At 51.5% G+C, this 23,741-nt stretch overlaps 8 non-coding genes across 8 annotated transcripts; all 8 read right to left on the bottom strand.

Annotated features, from left to right (window-relative positions):
• Window positions 1-6,178: 6,178 nt before the first annotated feature.
• Window positions 6,179-6,250, bottom strand: Trnae-uuc (transfer RNA glutamic acid (anticodon UUC)). The gene has a single exon. It is a non-coding gene; the product is annotated as a tRNA-Glu (tRNA).
• Window positions 6,251-12,873: 6,623 nt separating this feature from the next.
• Window positions 12,874-12,945, bottom strand: Trnag-ccc (transfer RNA glycine (anticodon CCC)). Its single transcript has one exon. It is a non-coding gene; the product is annotated as a tRNA-Gly (tRNA).
• Window positions 12,946-14,633: 1,688 nt separating this feature from the next.
• Trnag-ccc (transfer RNA glycine (anticodon CCC)) lies at window positions 14,634-14,705 on the bottom strand. Its single transcript has one exon. It is a non-coding gene; the product is annotated as a tRNA-Gly (tRNA).
• A 1,688-nt stretch (window positions 14,706-16,393) lies between these two features.
• Window positions 16,394-16,465, bottom strand: Trnag-ccc (transfer RNA glycine (anticodon CCC)). The gene has a single exon. It is a non-coding gene; the product is annotated as a tRNA-Gly (tRNA).
• Window positions 16,466-18,153: 1,688 nt separating this feature from the next.
• Window positions 18,154-18,225, bottom strand: Trnag-ccc (transfer RNA glycine (anticodon CCC)). Its single transcript has one exon. It is a non-coding gene; the product is annotated as a tRNA-Gly (tRNA).
• Window positions 18,226-19,913: 1,688 nt separating this feature from the next.
• Window positions 19,914-19,985, bottom strand: Trnag-ccc (transfer RNA glycine (anticodon CCC)). Its single transcript has one exon. It is a non-coding gene; the product is annotated as a tRNA-Gly (tRNA).
• A 1,688-nt stretch (window positions 19,986-21,673) lies between these two features.
• On the bottom strand, window positions 21,674-21,745 carry Trnag-ccc (transfer RNA glycine (anticodon CCC)). Its single transcript has one exon. It is a non-coding gene; the product is annotated as a tRNA-Gly (tRNA).
• Window positions 21,746-23,433: 1,688 nt separating this feature from the next.
• Window positions 23,434-23,505, bottom strand: Trnag-ccc (transfer RNA glycine (anticodon CCC)). The gene has a single exon. It is a non-coding gene; the product is annotated as a tRNA-Gly (tRNA).
• Window positions 23,506-23,741: the final 236 nt, after the last annotated feature.

Below are 23,741 nucleotides of genomic sequence, written 5' to 3'. Positions count from 1 at the left end.
AGGTCCAAATCCTAGTTTCTTCATGCTTTGAAAGAGGAAATCATGACGTACACGGTCATAAGCCTTCTCAAAATCTAGAAAGATCAGAGCGCCCTGTCCTTTGGTTTCAGCATATGAACAGATGATGTCCCTCAAATCGCAGGCAGCTGAGATTGCACTTCGGTCTTGCACTGCACTGTACTGGTAACTGCCTAAAACCTTGTACATAACGGTTTGCATCCTTAGCTTAATTGACCTGGTGATGATTTTGAAGTCGGCATTCAGGAGTGTGATGGGTCGCATGTTTTCGACCTTCCTGCTGTTCCCTTTTTTCGGTAAGGGCAGGATGATACCTTCCGTAAATGCCTTGGGTATGACTTCCAGGTGCCAGAGTTCATTCGCTATCCCGAGGAGTGTCGGACCGAAGAGGTTCCAGTATCGCTGGTAAAACTCAGCGCTGAGGCCATCGGGTCCTGGTGATTTCCCTTTCTTTGCACTGTGAACCGCCAGTCGGATTTCGTCCTCTGTGAAAACAGATTCCAGCTTTGCATTATCCTGTTGTGACAAGCGACAGCTCAAGGTCCTAAGAAAATCCTCGCACTTCATCAACGAGTTGCTTCTTGTAAAGTTGACTATAATATTCGTAGACGTGCGAGATGATGTCACGTTGCTTCGTGATGGCATTCTCAGCGTCATCAACGACGGCTTCAATCAACATGGCTTTACGCCGTTTCGTCGTTCTCAGGAGGTGGTACAGAGAGGCCCGTTCTTCGGCCGCAACGTCCTTGGGGTGGGCTCGCACCATGATGGCATGCATTCGTTGGCATTGTATCGCCGTGATTTTCGCTTTATATCGTTTGATCTTTACGTCGATGTCGCGAGAAGGATTGTTAGTGCGACTGTACAGTTCTCTCAAACAGCGATAATAAAATTCAATAGTCTGTTTCTGCCAAAAGCTTTTTTGTCGGGCGTAGCTCATGAGGGTGAGGTGTAATTTAGGCTTAGCACACTGAATCCACCACTGTAGAACGCTAGCGTAACGACGTCGGTGCCGCTGGAGCTGTTGCCACGTTAAGTTCACCTCCTCTTCAAGTTGGGCATCCTGCAGAAGGCTGACATACAATTTCCAGTAGCCCTTCCCGCGGTAAATTGGCTGGCGTTGTAGGTTGAGGTAACATTTATATGCACAATGGTCGGAGATGTTGATAGGAGCTATGTCACAGTTCACAGTGTGTCGCTGGAGGGCATCGGACACATAGATCCTATCCAGCCGACTGGCAGAATGACTGGTTACGAAGGTGTACGCTACCCGTTCACCGTGCAGTTGTTCCCATGTATCGTGAAGACGCATGCCATGAATTAAATGTTCAAGTTCGATACATCTGTTCGTGTTAGGAAATTGGTGTCTGTCGTTGAGCACACAATTGAAGTCACCACCAAGGATGAGATGTTCACGATAAGCGCTAAGAAGAATGGGAACCTCGGTTTTATAAAATTTTGAACGATCTCTCTTATGAGTGCTACCTGAGGGGGCGTACACGTTAACAATCTGCACACCATTCACTCGAAGAGAAATGCCACGACCACTGGGCAGCCGCTGCACATCCGTAAAGTGTATACCGTCACGCACAAGGATCGCAGTGCCTACAGCATCCTGAAGATTCATGTTATCAATAAGAACGTAACCGGGCACTTCTAAGGCTGTGACTACCTCCTGTAGGAGGGCAATGTCAACGCTGGTACCATACAAGAAATCAGTTAGCGAACGGAGTTTCACCGCACTTCGAATTCTATTGACGTTAAGTGTGGTAATGTTGTAGGTTTGGCTGTCACACATGATGGTTCAGAGGACAATGAGCTCTGAGTTCCGCATCGTCCTTCTCTCCGGCTTTGAACCAAACTCGTTGGTAACGTTTGGAGTACGAAACGAAATGTCAAAACCAATAACGGGCCAGGGAGGGGAAGGTCGCAGCGCGATGGTCATGCGCGAGAGCAGCTACTGCTGTATCTCCTCGTTCTGCTGCCACCACGGCTCATTGCTGTCGGGGTGCTGCGCGGTGCGCGCGCCGCCCTGCCCGCCACCGCCGGCTGAGTCTGTCAACGTGGTCGCATCCGCCTGGCCACCACGCGGGGCTGCGACTGACGTCAGCGAGTTCCTGCGAGAGCGCTGCTGCAGCTGCTCGCTGCTCTGCTCGCTCTTCCTCTTAGCCGTTACGGTGTTCTGATCCCTCTCAGGGCTCAGTAGTGCCTTCAGGTGTTTGGTTTGTTCACGAATGCGTTCTTGCCTCGCGGTGTCCTCGCAGCGCACGGAGCAAGAAGATTGAGGTTCAGTCTCGCTGCCACTTTCTGACATGTGTACGGGTCTCAAATCATTCTACTTTTCCTCTTTGCTACTATTCCCTTTGCTTCTCTTTCGGCGGCCTTTCTTCGTGTCTACTACTAGAGGTGGTTCAGGCAAACTGATCTGCACCCGCTCCTGTATCTCACACGGCTTAGTTTCAGAGGTGGCTGGCGCATCGTTGGTATCCAGCGGTAACTGCCCCGGTGAGGATGACGGTGCCGAATCGACGCCCGTCCTACCGCGAATGTCTTTGGCACTGCATTCCCCCTGAACTGGCATCTCCGATTCGCTAACATGTTCCTGCTGCCGGGGTGGTGCTACAGTCCCCGTTACCACCTCACTCAATAGTGGAACAAGCTTTTCACTACCGTCTGCAGGACGTTCCCGTGGAAGTTGAAATGGACGTCGACGTGTACAGTTCATCCGCAGATGTTCTGTTGAATGGCAGATCGAACAGGTAGCGGGTTGTACAATGTAAGTTACCTGTGCACGACAGCCGCCAATGGCAACATACGAAGGTATATGCTTTTTCAAGTCTACACGTACACTTCGCACCCCGCTGTTAACTTCGTAGCGATATGCACTCGACCATTTTTCATTTGTAACTGACAAAACAGCGCCGTACAGTGACAGAGAACGTGCAATCAGATCATTAGGGAACTCAGGTGGCGCATTAAATACCCTGACGCTTCCCACTCCGTATCCCGAAGGCACGATTTGGACATTACTAATACTGCCATCATTATGACGGAATGGTCTCACACCAACATGCTCCTCAACGAATGTCTCATAAGTCTCACACGAAATAAATTTGATTAATAACGAGTACTGCACAAAGTCCAGCTGGAACGTGTCGACTATATCTTCAGGCAATTTCAAATCCTCAAAGATCCACTCATGAATTTCAAACGCCGTCGGTCGCAAGGCAGCGCGATCGAAAACACATTGAACGCTGTTCGCTCTGTTAATTGACGACATCTTACTTACAACAGTTATAGAGAAACAAACGGTAACAGCGCTCGCACACGCTGCTCAGCTCTCCATCTCAGCACTGCTCGCGACGTAAACACTGGCCCGCGCTACCGCCCGTCACCACGCGAAGTGCACTGGCCGAGTGCCGGAACTCGACTGTGGCTTGGGAAGCAACCGTGCTGACCGTTACACCACCACCGCATTGCGCTGCAGGCTTCCAGAGTCGCGATCCGTTGCCGCCCCTGCTGCCACCAGACGCCGAAGCGAGTCTGATGGAAGCGCTCTGCCCTCCAGCACATCCGAACGCGGTGCCACTTTGCTTCCAGGGCAATAAATTGTAACTAGACGCAGAATTAACTTCACCGAGAAATCCACCCCTTCATGTACGCAATGGTGGTCGTGCGATAGCGTTCTCGCTTCCCAGGTCCGGGTTCCCGGGTTAGCATCCCGGCGGGGTCAGGGATTTTCTCTGCCTCGTGATAGCTGGGTGTTGTGTGATGTCCTTAGGTTAGTTAGGTTTAAGTAGTTCTAAGTTCTAGGGGGCTGATGACCATAGATGTTAAGTCCCATAGTGCTCAGAGACATTTGAAAGGAATTCTAAAATTAGACCTACATAGTGAGGCTGTGGTGGCGAGTATTCCTGTGTGAATCACTGGCGCAGTTGGCAGCGCTTGTCATCTTCTTAAGGGTGTACGATCGCCCCTCACATCAGCCATCTCATTTCTTTTCCACGTGTGAAACGCACAGCATAGCTTTTGCGAGGTAATGGCCGTCTTTGCCGCTTATTACAACCTAGGCGTCTTTGTGACAATGTGCGACTGTTTGTTTCCAGTTATTAGTAATTAGTTGTGCCAGTGACACTCGAGACTGAAAGCGATGTTTGTGTAGTATGACTTGGGCGCTTTGCGAGTGAGTAAGCGGGATCGTGGTGGCGGACATAGTTCAGGGTAGGCGCCAGATTCGACCGTAAAGTTGCATGAAGGCGAAGTACTTCTGGACGCATCCACACGTAGTTAAGGTATGTCCGGTATAGTCTAGTGGTCAGAATACTTGGCTCTCATCCAGGAGGCACGAGTTCGATTCCCAGTACCAGAAAGTGAATTTTCTGGGATGAGATGAGAAAACTTGTCACAGCCCTTTTTCGTCTTCGTGGTGTTGCTGCTCTGGGTTCCAAGTAGAATGTGAGAGAAAGTCAATAAAAAGAGATAGATGCTCATCTGAATGGAGGAGGCCCTTTTCAAGGAAGAGGAGATGGTTTTGCCGTTTTGGACTGCTGACGCGACAGTGTAGAGCGGCCCGTGAGCTCAGTGGGCTATAGCGTCGTGATAGTAACGCGAAGGTCATGGGTTCGATCCCTCCACGGGCCATTCAATTTTGTCCCATCATAGGAAATGCTGTCTCCTGCGATACTCTGCCCAACAGATTGGAAATGATCTGCACATCCAACTAGAAGTCTGAACGTTTCGCTAAGTGGTTGCCAGCTCCCTGTCGTTTAATGAAGTTAAGCAGAGGTTTGCGTTCTTAGTGAGTGGATGGGTGAACGTCCGGGAAATCTGCGTGCTATTGGACCCTTTCATTTTCATCCCCACTCTCCCGCTTTTGTATTACAGTGTTGATGTGCTATGATGCCTCCCTGAGCAATTTTAATTACGTTAACGAACACATGATCCAAAATTTAACGAGGTTGTTTGAAAATAGTGAAAGAAAAGTGCCACAAAGACTTTGGAAATAACAGAACCATACGAATCCACAGATAATTTCTCAAATGTCGTAGATAACACTGTAGTGAAGCAGTGCGATTTCCGAAATTTGTAAATGAAAATTTAACTTTCCGTATTGAAAATGAAATTTACTCTTGATTACCTTACTTCTCGCAGCCGATTGTCGTACTGCTTCTGTCATATTGGCCCTACCGCCGAGCGGCAGCGAGCGGCAGTCGAGCAAAGTCGGGCCAAGTCGACACACGATGACGTGAAATCAACTGAAGGAGTCGCCCACTTTGCTGGGACGAGGCGAGAGACGAGGAGATACTACCTATGACGTGACACGTGGCAATTTCGAGGATCACATAGTGATGAACAAACACTATTGCGCTACGCAAAGAAGGCAATTCTCTTGCGGTGGCCGGTAATCGAACCCGGATCAATTGCTTGGGAAGCAAACATGCTGACCGTTCCACCAACACCGCCTTGCGCTGCAGGCTTCCTGTGTCGCGATCCGTAGCCGCCACTGCTGCAACCAGAGGCCGAAGCGACCCTGCTGCAGGCACTCTGCTCGCCAGCACACCCGAACGCGGTGCCACTTTGCTTCCAGTGCAAGGCACTGTAACTAGACGCAGCATTGACTTCCGCAGAGAAATCCACCCCTTCAGGTACGCAATGGTGAGAGAAGAATTCTGAGCACGCATCTCGTGCCTCCCTCAGCAATTTAAATTACGTTAACGAACATAGGATCAAAAATTTAAAGAGGTTTTTTGGAAGAGGAGAGAAGGTTATGTGCCAGAACGACTTTGGCAGTAACAGAACCGTACGAATGCACAGATAATTTCTCAAATATCGTAGATAACACTGTAGGGGAGCAGTGAGAATTCCGAAATTTGTAAATGAAAATTTAGCTTTTCGAATTGAAAAGGAAAGGTACTCTTGATTACCGTATTTCTCGCAGCCGGTAGTCGTACTTCTCCTGTCATATCGGCCAAACCGCCGAGCGGCAGCGAGCGGCAGTCGAGCAACGTTGGATGAAATCGACACATGATGAAGGAGACGCCCACTTAGTTGGAACGAAGCGAGAAGCGAGCAGATACTACTTGTGCCGTGACACTTGGCAATTTCGGGTATCGCATGGTGTTGAACACACACTATTGCGCTACGCAAAAATAAGTTCTTTTGCGGTGGCCGAGAATCGAACCCGGATCAACTGCTTGAAAAGCAACCATGCTGACCGTTACACCACCACCACATTCCGCTGCTCTGTTCCTGCATCGTAATTCGTTGCCGCCCCTGCTGCCACCAGAGGCGGAAGCGACCCTGCTGCAGGCGCCCTGATCGCCAGCACATATGAACGCGGGTCCACGCCGCTTCCAGGGCGATGCACTGTACCTAGATGCAGGACTGACTTCCGCTGAGGCGTCCACCCTTTCGTGTTCGGCATGGTGGGAGAAGAATTCCTGTGTGCTTCCTTGGCGCAGTGGGCAGCGCGTGACGTCTTCTCAAGGGCGTACGTTCGACCCTCACCCCAGCCATCTCATTTTCTCTCCACGATGGTGAAACGCACTGCATAGCCTTTGCGAGGTAAGGCCGTATTTACAGTTTATTAAAACCCAGGCTTCTTTGCGTCAACGTCAGAGTGTTTGTTTTCAGTTATTACTTATTATAGTTTTGCTACTTACACTTGAGACTGAAGAGCGATGTTTGTGTAGTATGACTTGGGCGCTTTGGGAGTGAGTAAGCGGGATCGTGGTGGCGGAAAGAGTTCAGCGTTGCCGCCAGATTCGGCGGTAAAGTTCGTGGAGGAGAAATGTTTCTGGACCCATTCACACGTAGTGGATACTTGAGGTATGTCCGGTATGGTCTAGTGTCAGTCTGCTTTCGGTAGGTGAGCGGCGAGGACGTCTTGTTTACGTCCCGTCCGCAGAGTCGCGAGCGCGCGTAGTTTGTTTACTTCCTCGCCGCAGCTAATACTCGCGCCATGGCTCATTCGTACAGAAAAGCTACCATCAAGATCACCTTCCAGCCCGACTATGCACGACCATGAGCCTTTGAAGTCGAACGATTCATCCGTGACGAAGTTCAAATACCAACACATCACATCATCGGTATCCACCTATCCATCACAAGTAGCGTCGTTTACCTCAAGATGTTCGATGACGAGTTATGTCACGCAGTTGTGAACAGATGCGCGAATACTCTCAAGTTCAAACACTCCGATGGTCACATCAGAGAGGTTACTGTTGACCATGCTGGACTAGGATTACGCACACTAAGAGTCTTCGAACTCCCTTTCGAAGTACCACCGGACGTCGTTACCTCAGCTTTCCGCCCTTACGGGACGGTATTTAGTCACGTGGCCTAAAAATGGAACACTTTCGAGACGTACCAGGTTCTCAACAGCGTCCGTCAAGTGAAAATTGAATTAAAGAAACATGTGCCGTCCTACTTAGTCATAGGTGGCTGTCGAGCAATAGTAATGTACGACGGACAACCTCGTACTTGTTCTGGTTGTGGTCAGGAGGGTCATGTGCGCTCGGCGTGTATTCAACGTCGGGTTACACAACTTCCATTGCATGACACGACACCACCTCCTTCGCTCACGGCCCTCCCCCTCAATTATTCAGAGGTGACTAGATCGACTGTCATGACAGACGACAACTCCCCAGGAAGACAGGAAGCGTTAGAATGCGCCCCTGTCGCCGGTCCTGGATTGACCAACACCATTACGGTGTCTGCATAGGTTGCAGAACGCCGCCCATCGACTCCACATGAAGATTCGGACGAGAGAATGGAACTCGACGCTAGGGTTGTACCAGCCTCTGCCTTTCTACCTGAGGGGGATGCTATACGGGTGCCAGAAGCTCTTCGGACACAGAAACCCACGTCCGCAAACAAAGGTCACCGAGAAAACATAAAAAGCGACGTCGCACACCCTCAGACGATTGCTTCCAGCGGACGTCTTCTCCAGTTGACGACCGGACGGCCGACGAAACGACGAGGAAAATGGATGACACGAGATCGACCACACCGGTCACTTTGTCTGATTTTGACAAACCCGATTCCGCTCTCTCGGGCAAACGGATGGCCAACACATTACCCACCGTTGGTACACAACCGGAAACAACTTCGGATTCACCCTTAGTCACTCAGCCCACAAGTGTTCTACCGCAGCCACCGTTAACTTACGGACCTTGGGGGGATGACATTGAAGACTATTCTACGGGCGCTGTGGTGGATGAGGAGAGGGGTCTCTCCTCCCACACCTCGGCCCCTCCCGAGTAGCAACAGATGACGGCGCGGACGCGACCAGCAGATCACAGGCCCCACCTTTTACGGCGACACTGACGGCGGCCCCCACCGCAGGAGACGATCCACAGACTTATCGCTTAACGACCATTAACAGTAACACCATTCGGACACGTACGAAGTTGTCGTTGCTCCATGACATGCTCAATGCAGCAGACGTTGATATTGTCTTTCTCCAAGAAGTCTTCGTCGCCGATTTCCCGGGGATGTATGGTTATACGGCTCATGTGTCCCACGCCTCGCCAACTAATAGTGGAGTCGCAATTCTCCTCAGAGAGGGCCTCGAGGAAGACGAAGTGTGATATCTCCCCGACGCTAGAGGAATGGACGTAACTGTGCAAGGCGTCCGCTTTATCAATGTGTACGCCCCTTCCGGAACGAATCGCCACCGTGACCGATCGCTCTTCTTCGCAGAAGGAATAGCACCCATTTTTCAGGGCAGGCACGATGACTTGATATTAGGGGGCGATTTCATTTGCACCCAAGCACCTAAAGATCAGCTGCCACGCCATTCATCGTGCCCCGAACTTGGGACACTCATCGACGATCTCCAGCTGGTAGATACATGGGAACATGTTCGAGGAATTGGACCTGGATACACCCACTTCACGAGTCACTCGTCTAGTCGCATCGATAGGATTTACGTCTCCCGTTCTCTCGCGGCAACGGTGAGTGACGCGGAGGTGTGGCCAGTAGCCTTTTCTGATCACGATGCCTATATATGTGCCATCACCCTTCGTCGCCAACGGGTGTGGTGTAGCCGACATCCCTGGAAATTAAACCTTGCTCATCTCGCTTCTCCGGATTGTGGACGCGCCATCGAAGACACGTGGAGTTTGTACTTCCGCTGCCTCCCAAAGTATCCTACGTCGATTAGTTGGTGGTTAACCTGCGCCAAGCCGGCCCTACGGCGAACCTTTATTACGTATGGTCGTGAGACTGCTGCTTGGAGGCGGCAGACCCTTGATTTTTATTTCACCGTCGCGAATGCGCCTCCTTGCCACCCACACCGGAACGACAGTTACAGTTCAGCGTGCGAAAGCACAGATCGTAGCCTATATGCGCCGCCACCTCGGAGGGACGATCGTCCGAGCGCCAACACAAGACAGACTCGCAACGGAACGACCCACCATGTAGGACGTCATCCGAGAACGTACACTGCGAAGACGGGTGCTGATACATGCCATCACCATTGAGGACAGCCGTCATCACACCACACAACTCGATATTACTGCAGCCTTGTTCGACCATTACGCATGACTTTATTTTGTTCAATGTTCCGACCCAACGACGGTGACAGCATTCCGCGACAGCGTGGACGTGAACCGTATGTGCAGTTGACGGACTTTGAGCGAGGGCGTATAGTGGGCATGCGGGAGGCCGGGTGGACGTACCGCCGAATTGCTCAACACGTGGGGCGTGAGGTCTCCACAGTACATCGATGTTGTCGCCAGTGGTCGGCGGAAGGTGCACGTGCCCGTCGACCTTGGACCGGACCGCAGCGACGCACGGATGCACGCCAAGACGCAGTGCCATAGGGGACCGCACCGACACTTCCCAGCAAATTAGGGACACTGTTGCTCTTGGGGTATCGGCGAGAACCATTCGCAACCGTCTCCATGAAGCTGGACTACGGTCCCGCACACCGTTAGGCCGTCTTCCGCTCACGCCCCAACATCGTGCAGCCCGCCTCCAGTGGTGTCGCGACAGGCGTGAATGGAGGGACGAATGGAGACGTGTCGTCTTCAGCGATGAGAGTCGCTTCTGCCTTGGTGCCAATGATGGTCGTATGCGTGTTTGGCGCCGTGCAGGTGAGCGCCACAATCAGGACTGCATACGACCGAGGCACACAGGGCCAATACCCGGCGTCATGGTGTTGGGAGCGATCTCTTACACTGGCCATACACCTCTGGTGATCGTCGAGGGGACACTGAATAGTGCACGGTACATCCAAACCGTCATCGAACCCATCGTTCTACCATTCCTAGACCGGCAAGGGAACTTGCTGTTCCAACAGGACAATGCACGTCCGCATGTATCCCATGCCACCCAACGTGCTCTAGAAGATGTAAGTCAACTACCCCAGCAAGATCTCCGGATCTGTCCCCCATTGAGCATGTTTGGGACTGGATGAAGCGTCGTCTCACGCGGTCTGCACGTCCAGCACGAACGCTGGTCCAACTGAGGCGCCAGGTGGAAATGGCATGGCAAGCCGTTCCACAGGACTACATCCAGCATCTCTACGATCGTCTCCATGGGAGAATAGCAGCCTGCATTGCTGCGAAAGGTGGATATACACTGTACTAGTGCCGACATTGTGGATGCTCTGTTGCCTGTGTCTATGTGCCTGTGGTTCTGTCAGTGTGATCATGTAATGTATCTGACCCCAGGAATGTGTCAATAAAGTTTCCCCTTCCTGGGACAATGAATTCACGGTGTTCTTATTTCAATTTCCAGGAGAGTATATCATGTCCTACAGCAGAGGCGCCCACCAAACATCGTGGAGACCAAAAGCCCTCAGATTAATTGGAAGGTGGTGTGGAAGACGATTCACGCGGTTACACTGGACACAGCCGTCCGATCCACATGGTATATCACAGCCAATGGTAAACAGATCACCCGATCACGCCTCCACAAGATAAACGTGGCGGAATCGCCTCTCTGCGTAGACTGCGGGATACCAGACACGGACGAACACCGTCTCACATGTGGCGCGCAGAAGATGTATGGCGCTTGGTGCGACAAATTTTGTCGTATTTTCTACGAGTGACTCCGGAACACATAACACCTCAGTTTCTACTATTTCCGGATCAACAGTATTACCCGCGCGCCAAGACCAACGCTGTTACGTGGATCCGTGCGCATGCGGTACACTACTTATTTCACGATGGACCTAAAGATGTATTCGACATTTGGAACTACCTACAAAAACGTCATTGCAAGATCGTACAGAACCCAAAATATAGACAGTATTTTTCTAATTACTTAGAGAGTGCCCTACGCGAACCTCCACGCAGCTGTATCATCAACAGGTAATAGAAGACACCCATTGAGTGAGCTGACAAGACTAAGTTCGATTCTCGGTAGAATAACATGATATACGTGAAGACGTACCTGGATGATGAAGCGTAAGGAGAGTAGCGACACACCCTTTTACATCCTGTATGCAGCACTTTTTTTTTCGTTTTCCCCATATACATTATCTCGGTGTAGAAACGCGCGGAGATTTTTTTTTTCTCAGAGCACGATGCGGTGCTAGATACATTTTTTTGTGGTATAAAGTAAAACCACATTAAGTTTGTATTAAAAACAGTAAATAAAAATAAATAAATAAATAATGATTCCCACAAAAGATTTCTCCTTCCCGTCCCTGACTCCTTGATTCCTTGACGGACGAGGGGGACACTGTGACCAGGCCTCGGGTTACGACCCCTGATCACTATCCCTTCCCCGCCCTCCCCCACCGCAAAAAAGAACAGTTCCCCACAAAAAAATGTGACTAGGATACCTGACTACCACCCAGAAGCCCAAGGTTCGATTCCCGGTAACGGAACGTCAATTTTCCAGGCTGAGATGAGAAATCTTCTCAGGGCCGTTTTTCGTCTTCGTGGTGTTGCTGCTCTGGGTTCCAAGTATAAGGTGAGAGAAAGTCAAGGAAAAGAGATACATGCTCACGTGATTGGCGGGGCCGTTTTTAAGGAAGAGGAGATGATTTTGCGGTTTTGGACTGCTGATGCGACAGTGTTGCGTGGCTCGTTAGCCCTTTGGGGTATAGCGTCGTGCTGGTAACGAGAAGGTCATGGGTTCGATCCCTCCACAGGCCACCCCACTTTCTCCGCTAATAGGAAATGCAGTCTCCCGCGAGACTCTGCCACGTAGATTCCAAATGATCTGCACATCGAGCTACAAGTCTGAACGTTTCGCTCAGGGGTCGCCAACGGCCGGCTCCCTTTCGATTAATGAAGTTAAGCAGAGGTGGGCGTGGTTAGTGATTACATGGGTGATAGGCGGGATCTCTGCGTGCTATTGGACCTTTCCCCTTTCACCCCCACTCTCCCCCTTTTGTGTTACAGTGTTGATGTGCTATGATGCCTCCCACAGCAATTTAAATTACGTTAACGAACATAGGATCCAAAATTTAAAGAGGTTCTTTGCAAAAAGAGCGAACGTAAAGTGCAGGAACGACTTTGGCAGTAACAGAACCGTACGAATCCACAGATAATTTCTCAAATATCGTAGATAACACTGTAGGGGAGCAGTGAGAATTCCGAAATTTGTAAATGAAAATTTAGATTTTCGAATTGGAAAGGAAAGGTAGTCTTGATTAGCGTGTTTCTCGCAGCCGATTGTCGTACTGCTTCTGTCATATTGGCCCTACCGCCGAGCGGCAGCGAGCGGCAGTCGAGCAAGGTCGGGCCAAGTCGACACACGATGAAGGGGCCGCCCACTTAGCTGCAACGAGGCGAGAGACGAGCAGATACTACTTGTGCAGCGACACTTGGCAATTTCGAGGATCGCATGGTGTTGAACACACACTATTGCGCTACGCAAAAACGACAGCCCTCTTGCGGTGGCCGGGAATCGAACCCGGATCAACTGCTTGGGAAGCAACCATGCTGACCGTTACACCACCACCGCCGCATTCCGCTGCACGCATCCTGTGTAGCGATGCGTTGCCGCCCCTGCTGCCACCAGAGGCCGAAGCGACCCTGCTGCAGGCGCCCTGCCCGCCCGCACATCCGAACGCGGGTCCACGCCGCTTCCAGGGCGATGCACTGTAACTAGACGCAGGACTGCCTTCCGCTGAGAAGTCCACCCTGTCGTGTTCGGCATGGTGGGAAAAGAATTCCTGTGTGCTTCCCTGTCGCAGTGGGCAGCGCGTGACGTCTTCTCAAGGGCGTACGTTCAACCCTCACCCCAGCCATCTCATTTTCTCTCCACGACGGTGAAACGCACAGCATAGCTTTTGCGAGGTAAAGCCGTGTTTACAGTTTATTACCACCCAGGCTCCTTTGCGTCAACGTGAGAGTGTTTGTTTGCAGTTATTACTAATTATAGTTTTGCTACTTACACTTGAGACTGAAAGCGATGTTTGTGTAGTATGACTTGGGCGCTTTGGGAGTGAGTAAGCGGGATCGTGGTGGCGGACAGAGTTCAGCGTTGTCGCCAGATTCGGCCGTAAAGTTCGTGGAGGAGAAATATTTCTGGACCCATTCACACGTAGCTGATACTGGAGGTATGTCCGGTATGGTCTAGTGGCTAGGATACCTGGCTTTCACACAGGAGGCCAGGGTTCGATTACTGGTTGCGGAACGTCAATTTTCCAGGCTGAGATGAGAAATCTTCTCAGGGCCGTTTTTCGTCTTCGTGGTGTTGCTGCTCTGGGTTCCAAGTATAAGGTGAGAGAAAGTCAAGGAAAAGAGATACATGCTCACGTGATTGGTGTGGCCGTTTTTAAGGAAGAGGAGATGATTTTGCGGTTTTGGACTGCTGATGCGACAGTGTTGCGTGGCTCGTTAGCCCTGTGGGGTATAGCGTCGTGCTGGTAACGAGAAGGTCATGGGTTCGATCCCTCCACAGGCCACCCCACTTTCTCCGCTAATAGGAAATGCAGTCTCCCGCGAGACTCTGCCACGTAGATTCCAAATGATCTGCACATCGAGCTACAAGTCTGAACGTTTCGCTCAGGGGTCGCCAACGGCCGGCTCCCTTTCGATTAATGAAGTTAAGCAGAGGTGGGCGTGGTTAGTGATTACATGGGTGATAGGCGGGATCTCTGCGTGCTATTGGACCTTTCCCCTTTCACCCCCACTCTCCCCCTTTTGTGTTACAGTGTTGGTGTGCTATGATGCCTCCCACAGCAATTTAAATTACGTTAACGAACATAGGATCCAAAATTTAAAGAGGTTCTTTGCAAAAAGAGCGAACGTAAAGTGCAGGAACGACTTTGGCAGTAACAGAACCGTACGAATCCACAGATAATTTCTCAAATATCGTAGATAACACTGTAGGGGAGCAGTGAGAATTCCGAAATTTGTAAATGAAAATTTAGCTTTTCGAATTGGAAAGGAAAGGTAGTCTTGATTAGCGTGTTTCTCGCAGCCGATTGTCGTACTGCTTCTGTCATATTGGCCCTACCGCCGAGCGGCAGCGAGCGGCAGTCGAGCAAGGTCGGGCCAAGTCGACACACGATGAAGGGGCCGCCCACTTAGCTGCAACGAGGCGAGAGACGAGCAGATACTACTTGTGCAGCGACACTTGGCAATTTCGAGGATCGCATGGTGTTGAACACACACTATTGCGCTACGCAAAAACGACAGCCCTCTTGCGGTGGCCGGGAATCGAACCCGGATCAACTGCTTGGGAAGCAACCATGCTGACCGTTACACCACCACCGCCGCATTCCGCTGCACGCATCCTGTGTCGCGATGCGTTGCCGCCCCTGCTGCCACCAGAGGCCGAAGCGACCCTGCTGCAGGCGCCCTGCCCGCCCGCACATCCGAACGCGGGTCCACGCCGCTTCCAGGGCGATGCACTGTAACTAGACGCAGGACTGCCTTCCGCTGAGAAGTCCACCCTGTCGTGTTCGGCATGGTGGGAAAAGAATTCCTGTGTGCTTCCCTGTCGCAGTGGGCAGCGCGTGACGTCTTCTCAAGGGCGTACGTTCAACCCTCACCCCAGCCATCTCATTTTCTCTCCACGACGGTGAAACGCACAGCATAGCTTTTGCGAGGTAAAGCCGTGTTTACAGTTTATTACCACCCAGGCTCCTTTGCGTCAACGTGAGAGTGTTTGTTTGCAGTTATTACTAATTATAGTTTTGCTACTTACACTTGAGACTGAAAGCGATGTTTGTGTAGTATGACTTGGGCGCTTTGGGAGTGAGTAAGCGGGATCGTGGTGGCGGACAGAGTTCAGCGTTGTCGCCAGATTCGGCCGTAAAGTTCGTGGAGGAGAAATATTTTTGGACCCATTCACACGTAGCTGATACTGGAGGTATGTCCGGTATGGTCTAGTGGCTAGGATACCTGGCTTTCACACAGGAGGCCAGGGTTCGATTACTGGTTGCGGAACGTCAATTTTCCAGGCTGAGATGAGAAATCTTCTCAGGGCCGTTTTTCGTCTTCGTGGTGTTGCTGCTCTGGGTTCCAAGTATAAGGTGAGAGAAAGTCAAGGAAAAGAGATACATGCTCACGTGATTGGCGTGGCCGTTTTTAAGGAAGAGGAGATGATTTTGCGGTTTTGGACTGCTGATGCGACAGTGTTGCGTGGCTCGTTAGCCCTGTGGGGTATAGCGTCGTGCTGGTAACGAGAAGGTCATGGGTTCGATCCCTCCACAGGCCACCCCACTTTCTCCGCTAATAGGAAATGCAGTCTCCCGCGAGACTCTGCCACGTAGATTCCAAATGATCTGCACATCGAGCTACAAGTCTGAACGTTTCGCTCAGGGGTCGCCAACGGCCGGCTCCCTTTCGATTAATGAAGTTAAGCAGAGGTGGGCGTGGTTAGTGATTACATGGGTGATAGGCGGGATCTCTGCGTGCTATTGGACCTTTCCCCTTTCACCCCCACTCTCCCCCTTTTGTGTTACAGTGTTGGTGTGCTATGATGCCTCCCACAGCAATTTAAATTACGTTAACGAACATAGGATCCAAAATTTAAAGAGGTTCTTTGCAAAAAGAGCGAACGTAAAGTGCAGGAACGACTTTGGCAGTAACAGAACCGTACGAATCCACAGATAATTTCTCAAATATCGTAGATAACACTGTAGGGGAGCAGTGAGAATTCCGAAATTTGTAAATGAAAATTTAGCTTTTCGAATTGGAAAGGAAAGGTAGTCTTGATTAGCGTGTTTCTCGCAGCCGATTGTCGTACTGCTTCTGTCATATTGGCCCTACCGCCGAGCGGCAGCGAGCGGCAGTCGAGCAAGGTCGGGCCAAGTCGACACACGATGAAGGGGCCGCCCACTTAGCTGCAACGAGGCGAGAGACGAGCAGATACTACTTGTGCAGCGACACTTGGCAATTTCGAGGATCGCATGGTGTTGAACACACACTATTGCGCTACGCAAAAACGACAGCCCTCTTGCGGTGGCCGGGAATCGAACCCGGATCAACTGCTTGGGAAGCAACCATGCTGACCGTTACACCACCACCGCCGCATTCCGCTGCACGCATCCTGTGTCGCGATGCGTTGCCGCCCCTGCTGCCACCAGAGGCCGAAGCGACCCTGCTGCAGGCGCCCTGCCCGCCCGCACATCCGAACGCGGGTCCACGCCGCTTCCAGGGCGATGTACTGTAACTAGACGCAGGACTGCCTTCCGCTGAGAAGTCCACCCTGTCGTGTTCGGCATGGTGGGAAAAGAATTCCTGTGTGCTTCCCTGTCGCAGTGGGCAGCGCTTGACGTCTTCTCAAGGGCGTACGTTCAACCCTCACCCCAGCCATCTCATTTTCTCTCCACGACGGTGAAACGCACAGCATAGCTTTTGCGAGGTAAAGCCGTGTTTACAGTTTATTACCACCCAGGCTCCTTTGCGTCAACGTGAGAGTGTTTGTTTGCAGTTATTACTAATTATAGTTTTGCTACTTACACTTGAGACTGAAAGCGATGTTTGTGTAGTATGACTTGGGCGCTTTGGGAGTGAGTAAGCGGGATCGTGGTGGCGGACAGAGTTCAGCGTTGTCGCCAGATTCGGCCGTAAAGTTCGTGGAGGAGAAATATTTTTGGACCCATTCACACGTAGCTGATACTGGAGGTATGTCCGGTATGGTCTAGTGGCTAGGATACCTGGCTTTCACACAGGAGGCCAGGGTTCGATTACTGGTTGCGGAACGTCAATTTTCCAGGCTGAGATGAGAAATCTTCTCAGGGCCGTTTTTCGTCTTCGTGGTGTTGCTGCTCTGGGTTCCAAGTATAAGGTGAGAGAAAGTCAAGGAAAAGAGATACATGCTCACGTGATTGGCGTGGCCGTTTTTAAGGAAGAGGAGATGATTTTGCGGTTTTGGACTGCTGATGCGACAGTGTTGCGTGGCTCGTTAGCCCTGTGGGGTATAGCGTCGTGCTGGTAACGAGAAGGTCATGGGTTCGATCCCTCCACAGGCCACCCCACTTTCTCCGCTAATAGGAAATGCAGTCTCCCGCGAGACTCTGCCACGTAGATTCCAAATGATCTGCACATCGAGCTACAAGTCTGAACGTTTCGCTCAGGGGTCGCCAACGGCCGGCTCCCTTTCGATTAATGAAGTTAAGCAGAGGTGGGCGTGGTTAGTGATTACATGGGTGGTAGGCGGGATCTCTGCGTGCTATTGGACCTTTCCCCTTTCACCCCCACTCTCCCCCTTTTGTGTTACAGTGTTGGTGTGCTATGATGCCTCCCACAGCAATTTAAATTACGTTAACGAACATAGGATCCAAAATTTAAAGAGGTTCTTTGCAAAAAGAGCGAACGTAAAGTGCAGGAACGACTTTGGCAGTAACAGAACCGTACGAACCCACAGATAATTTCTCAAATATCGTAGATAACACTGTAGGGGAGCAGTGAGAATTCCGAAATTTGTAAATGAAAATTTAGCTTTTCGAATTGGAAAGGAAAGGTAGTCTTGATTAGCGTGTTTCTCGCAGCCGATTGTCGTACTGCTTCTGTCATATTGGCCCTACCGCCGAGCGGCAGCGAGCGGCAGTCGAGCAAGGTCGGGCCAAGTCGACACACGATGAAGGGGCCGCCCACTTAGCTGCAACGAGGCGAGAGACGAGCAGATACTACTTGTGCAGCGACACTTGGCAATTTCGAGGATCGCATGGTGTTGAACACACACTATTGCGCTACGCAAAAACGACAGCCCTCTTGCGGTGGCCGGGAATCGAACCCGGATCAACTGCTTGGGAAGCAACCATGCTGACCGTTACACCACCACCGCCGCATTCCGCTGCACGCATCCTGTGTCGCGATGCGTTGCCGCCCCTGCTGCCACCAGAGGCCGAAGCGACCCTGCTGCAGGCGCCCTGCCCGCCCGCACATCCGAACGCGGGTCCACGCCGCTTCCAGGGCGATGCACTGTAACTAGACGCAGGACTGCCTTCCGCTGAGAAGTCCACCCTGTCGTGTTCGGCATGGTGGGAAAAGAATTCCTGTGTGCTTCCCTGTCGCAGTGGGCAGCGCGTGACGTCTTCTCAAGGGCGTACGTTCAACCCTCACCCCAGCCATCTCATTTTCTCTCCACGACGGTGAAACGCACAGCATAGCTTTTGCGAGGTAAAGCCGTGTTTACAGTTTATTACCACCCAGGCTCCTTTGCGTCAACGTGAGAGTGTTTGTTTGCAGTTATTACTAATTATAGTTTTGCTACTTACACTTGAGACTGAAAGCGATGTTTGTGTAGTATGACTTGGGCGCTTTGGGAGTGAGTAAGCGGGATCGTGGTGGCGGACAGAGTTCAGCGTTGTCGCCAGATTCGGCCGTAAAGTTCGTGGAGGAGAAATATTTTTGGACCCATTCACACGTAGCTGATACTGGAGGTATGTCCGGTATGGTCTAGTGGCTAGGATACCTGGCTTTCACACAGGAGGCCAGGGTTCGATTACTGGTTGCGGAACGTCAATTTTCCAGGCTGAGATGAGAAATCTTCTCAGGGCCGTTTTTCGTCTTCGTGGTGTTGCTGCTCTGGGTTCCAAGTATAAGGTGAGAGAAAGTCAAGGAAAAGAGATACATGCTCACGTGATTGGCGTGGCCGTTTTTAAGGAAGAGGAGATGATTTTGCGGTTTTGGACTGCTGATGCGACAGTGTTGCGTGGCTCGTTAGCCCTGTGGGGTATAGCGTCGTGCTGGTAACGAGAAGGTCATGGGTTCGATCCCTCCACAGGCCACCCCACTTTCTCCGCTAATAGGAAATGCAGTCTCCCGCGAGACTCTGCCACGTAGATTCCAAATGATCTGCACATCGAGCTACAAGTCTGAACGTTTCGCTCAGGGGTCGCCAACGGCCGGCTCCCTTTCGATTAATGAAGTTAAGCAGAGGTGGGCGTGGTTAGTGATTACATGGGTGGTAGGCGGGATCTCTGCGTGCTATTGGACCTTTCCCCTTTCACCCCCACTCTCCCCCTTTTGTGTTACAGTGTTGGTGTGCTATGATGCCTCCCACAGCAATTTAAATTACGTTAACGAACATAGGATCCAAAATTTAAAGAGGTTCTTTGCAAAAAGAGCGAACGTAAAGTGCAGGAACGACTTTGGCAGTAACAGAACCGTACGAACCCACAGATAATTTCTCAAATATCGTAGATAACACTGTAGGGGAGCAGTGAGAATTCCGAAATTTGTAAATGAAAATTTAGCTTTTCGAATTGGAAAGGAAAGGTAGTCTTGATTAGCGTGTTTCTCGCAGCCGATTGTCGTACTGCTTCTGTCATATTGGCCCTACCGCCGAGCGGCAGCGAGCGGCAGTCGAGCAAGGTCGGGCCAAGTCGACACACGATGAAGGGGCCGCCCACTTAGCTGCAACGAGGCGAGAGACGAGCAGATACTACTTGTGCAGCGACACTTGGCAATTTCGAGGATCGCATGGTGTTGAACACACACTATTGCGCTACGCAAAAACGACAGCCCTCTTGCGGTGGCCGGGAATCGAACCCGGATCAACTGCTTGGGAAGCAACCATGCTGACCGTTACACCACCACCGCCGCATTCCGCTGCACGCATCCTGTGTCGCGATGCGTTGCCGCCCCTGCTGCCACCAGAGGCCGAAGCGACCCTGCTGCAGGCGCCCTGCCCGCCCGCACATCCGAACGCGGGTCCACGCCGCTTCCAGGGCGATGCACTGTAACTAGACGCAGGACTGCCTTCCGCTGAGAAGTCCACCCTGTCGTGTTCGGCATGGTGGGAAAAGAATTCCTGTGTGCTTCCCTGTCGCAGTGGGCAGCGCGTGACGTCTTCTCAAGGGCGTACGTTCAACCCTCACCCCAGCCATCTCATTTTCTCTCCACGACGGTGAAACGCACAGCATAGCTTTTGCGAGGTAAAGCCGTGTTTACAGTTTATTACCACCCAGGCTCCTTTGCGTCAACGTGAGAGTGTTTGTTTGCAGTTATTACTAATTATAGTTTTGCTACTTACACTTGAGACTGAAAGCGATGTTTGTGTAGTATGACTTGGGCGCTTTGGGAGTGAGTAAGCGGGATCGTGGTGGCGGACAGAGTTCAGCGTTGTCGCCAGATTCGGCCGTAAAGTTCGTGGAGGAGAAATATTTTTGGACCCATTCACACGTAGCTGATACTGGAGGTATGTCCGGTATGGTCTAGTGGCTAGGATACCTGGCTTTCACACAGGAGGCCAGGGTTCGATTACTGGTTGCGGAACGTCAATTTTCCAGGCTGAGATGAGAAATCTTCTCAGGGCCGTTTTTCGTCTTCGTGGTGTTGCTGCTCTGGGTTCCAAGTATAAGGTGAGAGAAAGTCAAGGAAAAGAGATACATGCTCACGTGATTGGCGGGGCCGTTTTTAAGGAAGAGGAGATGATTTTGCGGTTTTGGACTGCTGATGCGACAGTGTTGCGTGGCTCGTTAGCCCTGTGGGGTATAGCGTCGTGCTGGTAACGAGAAGGTCATGGGTTCGATCCCTCCACAGGCCACCCCACTTTCTCCGCTAATAGGAAATGCAGTCTCCCGCGAGACTCTGCCACGTAGATTCCAAATGATCTGCACATCGAGCTACAAGTCTGAACGTTTCGCTCAGGGGTCGCCAACGGCCGGCTCCCTTTCGATTAATGAAGTTAAGCAGAGGTGGGCGTGGTTAGTGATTACATGGGTGATAGGCGGGATCTCTGCGTGCTATTGGACCTTTCCCCTTTCACCCCCACTCTCCCCCTTTTGTGTTACAGTGTTGGTGTGCTATGATGCCTCCCACAGCAATTTAAATTACGTTAACGAACATAGGATCCAAAATTTAAAGAGGTTCTTTGCAAAAAGAGCGAACGTAAAGTGCAGGAACGACTTTGGCAGTAACAGAACCGTACGAATCCACAGATAATTTCTCAAATATCGTAGATAACACTGTAGGGGAGCAGTGAGAATTCCGAAATTTGTAAATGAAAATTTAGCTTTTCGAATTGGAAAGGAAAGGTAGTCTTGATTAGCGTGTTTCTCGCAGCCGATTGTCGTACTGCTTCTGTCATATTGGCCCTACCGCCGAGCGGCAGCGAGCGGCAGTCGAGCAAGGTCGGGCCAAGTCGACACACGATGAAGGGGCCGCCCACTTAGCTGCAACGAGGCGAGAGACGAGCAGATACTACTTGTGCAGCGACACTTGGCAATTTCGAGGATCGCATGGTGTTGAACACACACTATTGCGCTACGCAAAAACGACAGCCCTCTTGCGGTGGCCGGGAATCGAACCCGGATCAACTGCTTGGGAAGCAACCATGCTGACCGTTACACCACCACCGCCGCATTCCGCTGCACGCATCCTGTGTCGCGATGCGTTGCCGCCCCTGCTGCCACCAGAGGCCGAAGCGACCCTGCTGCAGGCGCCCTGCCCGCCCGCACATCCGAACGCGGGTCCACGCCGCTTCCAGGGCGATGTACTGTAACTAGACGCAGGACTGCCTTCCGCTGAGAAGTCCACCCTGTCGTGTTCGGCATGGTGGGAAAAGAATTCCTGTGTGCTTCCCTGTCGCAGTGGGCAGCGCTTGACGTCTTCTCAAGGGCGTACGTTCAACCCTCACCCCAGCCATCTCATTTTCTCTCCACGACGGTGAAACGCACAGCATAGCTTTTGCGAGGTAAAGCCGTGTTTACAGTTTATTACCACCCAGGCTCCTTTGCGTCAACGTGAGAGTGTTTGTTTGCAGTTATTACTAATTATAGTTTTGCTACTTACACTTGAGACTGAAAGCGATGTTTGTGTAGTATGACTTGGGCGCTTTGGGAGTGAGTAAGCGGGATCGTGGTGGCGGACAGAGTTCAGCGTTGTCGCCAGATTCGGCCGTAAAGTTCGTGGAGGAGAAATATTTTTGGACCCATTCACACGTAGCTGATACTGGAGGTATGTCCGGTATGGTCTAGTGGCTAGTATACCTGGCTTTCACACAGGAGGCCAGGGTTCGATTACTGGTTGCGGAACGTCAATTTTCCAGGCTGAGATGAGAAATCTTCTCAGGGCCGTTTTTCGTCTTCGTGGTGTTGCTGCTCTGGGTTCCAAGTATAAGGTGAGAGAAAGTCAAGGAAAAGAGATACATGCTCACGTGATTGGCGTGGCCGTTTTTAAGGAAGAGGAGATGATTTTGCGGTTTTGGACTGCTGATGCGACAGTGTTGCGTGGCTCGTTAGCCCTGTGGGGTATAGCGTCGTGCTGGTAACGAGAAGGTCATGGGTTCGATCCCTCCACAGGCCACCCCACTTTCTCCGCTAATAGGAAATGCAGTCTCCCGCGAGACTCTGCCACGTAGATTCCAAATGATCTGCACATCGAGCTACAAGTCTGAACGTTTCGCTCAGGGGTCGCCAACGGCCGGCTCCCTTTCGATTAATGAAGTTAAGCAGAGGTGGGCGTGGTTAGTGATTACATGGGTGGTAGGCGGGATCTCTGCGTGCTATTGGACCTTTCCCCTTTCACCCCCACTCTCCCCCTTTTGTGTTACAGTGTTGGTGTGCTATGATGCCTCCCACAGCAATTTAAATTACGTTAACGAACATAGGATCCAAAATTTAAAGAGGTTCTTTGCAAAAAGAGCGAACGTAAAGTGCAGGAACGACTTTGGCAGTAACAGAACCGTACGAACCCACAGATAATTTCTCAAATATCGTAGATAACACTGTAGGGGAGCAGTGAGAATTCCGAAATTTGTAAATGAAAATTTAGCTTTTCGAATTGGAAAGGAAAGGTAGTCTTGATTAGCGTGTTTCTCGCAGCCGATTGTCGTACTGCTTCTGTCATATTGGCCCTGCCGCCGAGCGGCAGCGAGCGGCAGTCGAGCAAAGTCGGGCCAAGTCGACACACGATGAAGGGGCCGCCCACTTAGCTGCAACGAGGCGAGAGACGAGCAGATACTACTTGTGCAGCGACACTTGGCAATTTCGAGGATCGCATGGTGTTGAACACACACTATTGCGCTACGCAAAAACGACAGCCCTCTTGCGGTGGCCGGGAATCGAACCCGGATCAACTGCTTGGGAAGCAACCATGCTGACCGTTACACCACCACCGCCGCATTCCGCTGCACGCATCCTGTGTCGTGATGCGTTGCCGCCCCTGCTGCCACCAGAGGCCGAAGCGACCCTGCTGCAGGCGCCCTGCCCGCCCGCACATCCGAACGCGGGTCCACGCCGCTTCCAGGGCGATGCACTGTAACTAGACGCAGGACTGACTTCCGCTGAGAAGTCCACCCTGTCGTGTTCGGCATGGTGGGAAAAGAATTCCTGTGTGCTTCCCTGTCGCAGTGGG

This window comes from Schistocerca gregaria, chromosome 8 (genome assembly GCF_023897955.1).
Source record: "Schistocerca gregaria isolate iqSchGreg1 chromosome 8, iqSchGreg1.2, whole genome shotgun sequence".
NCBI lineage: Eukaryota > Metazoa > Arthropoda > Insecta > Orthoptera > Acrididae > Schistocerca > Schistocerca gregaria.
The sequence above is the reverse complement of the archived record's forward strand: the minus strand, read 5'-3'. Positions and strand labels throughout refer to the sequence as shown.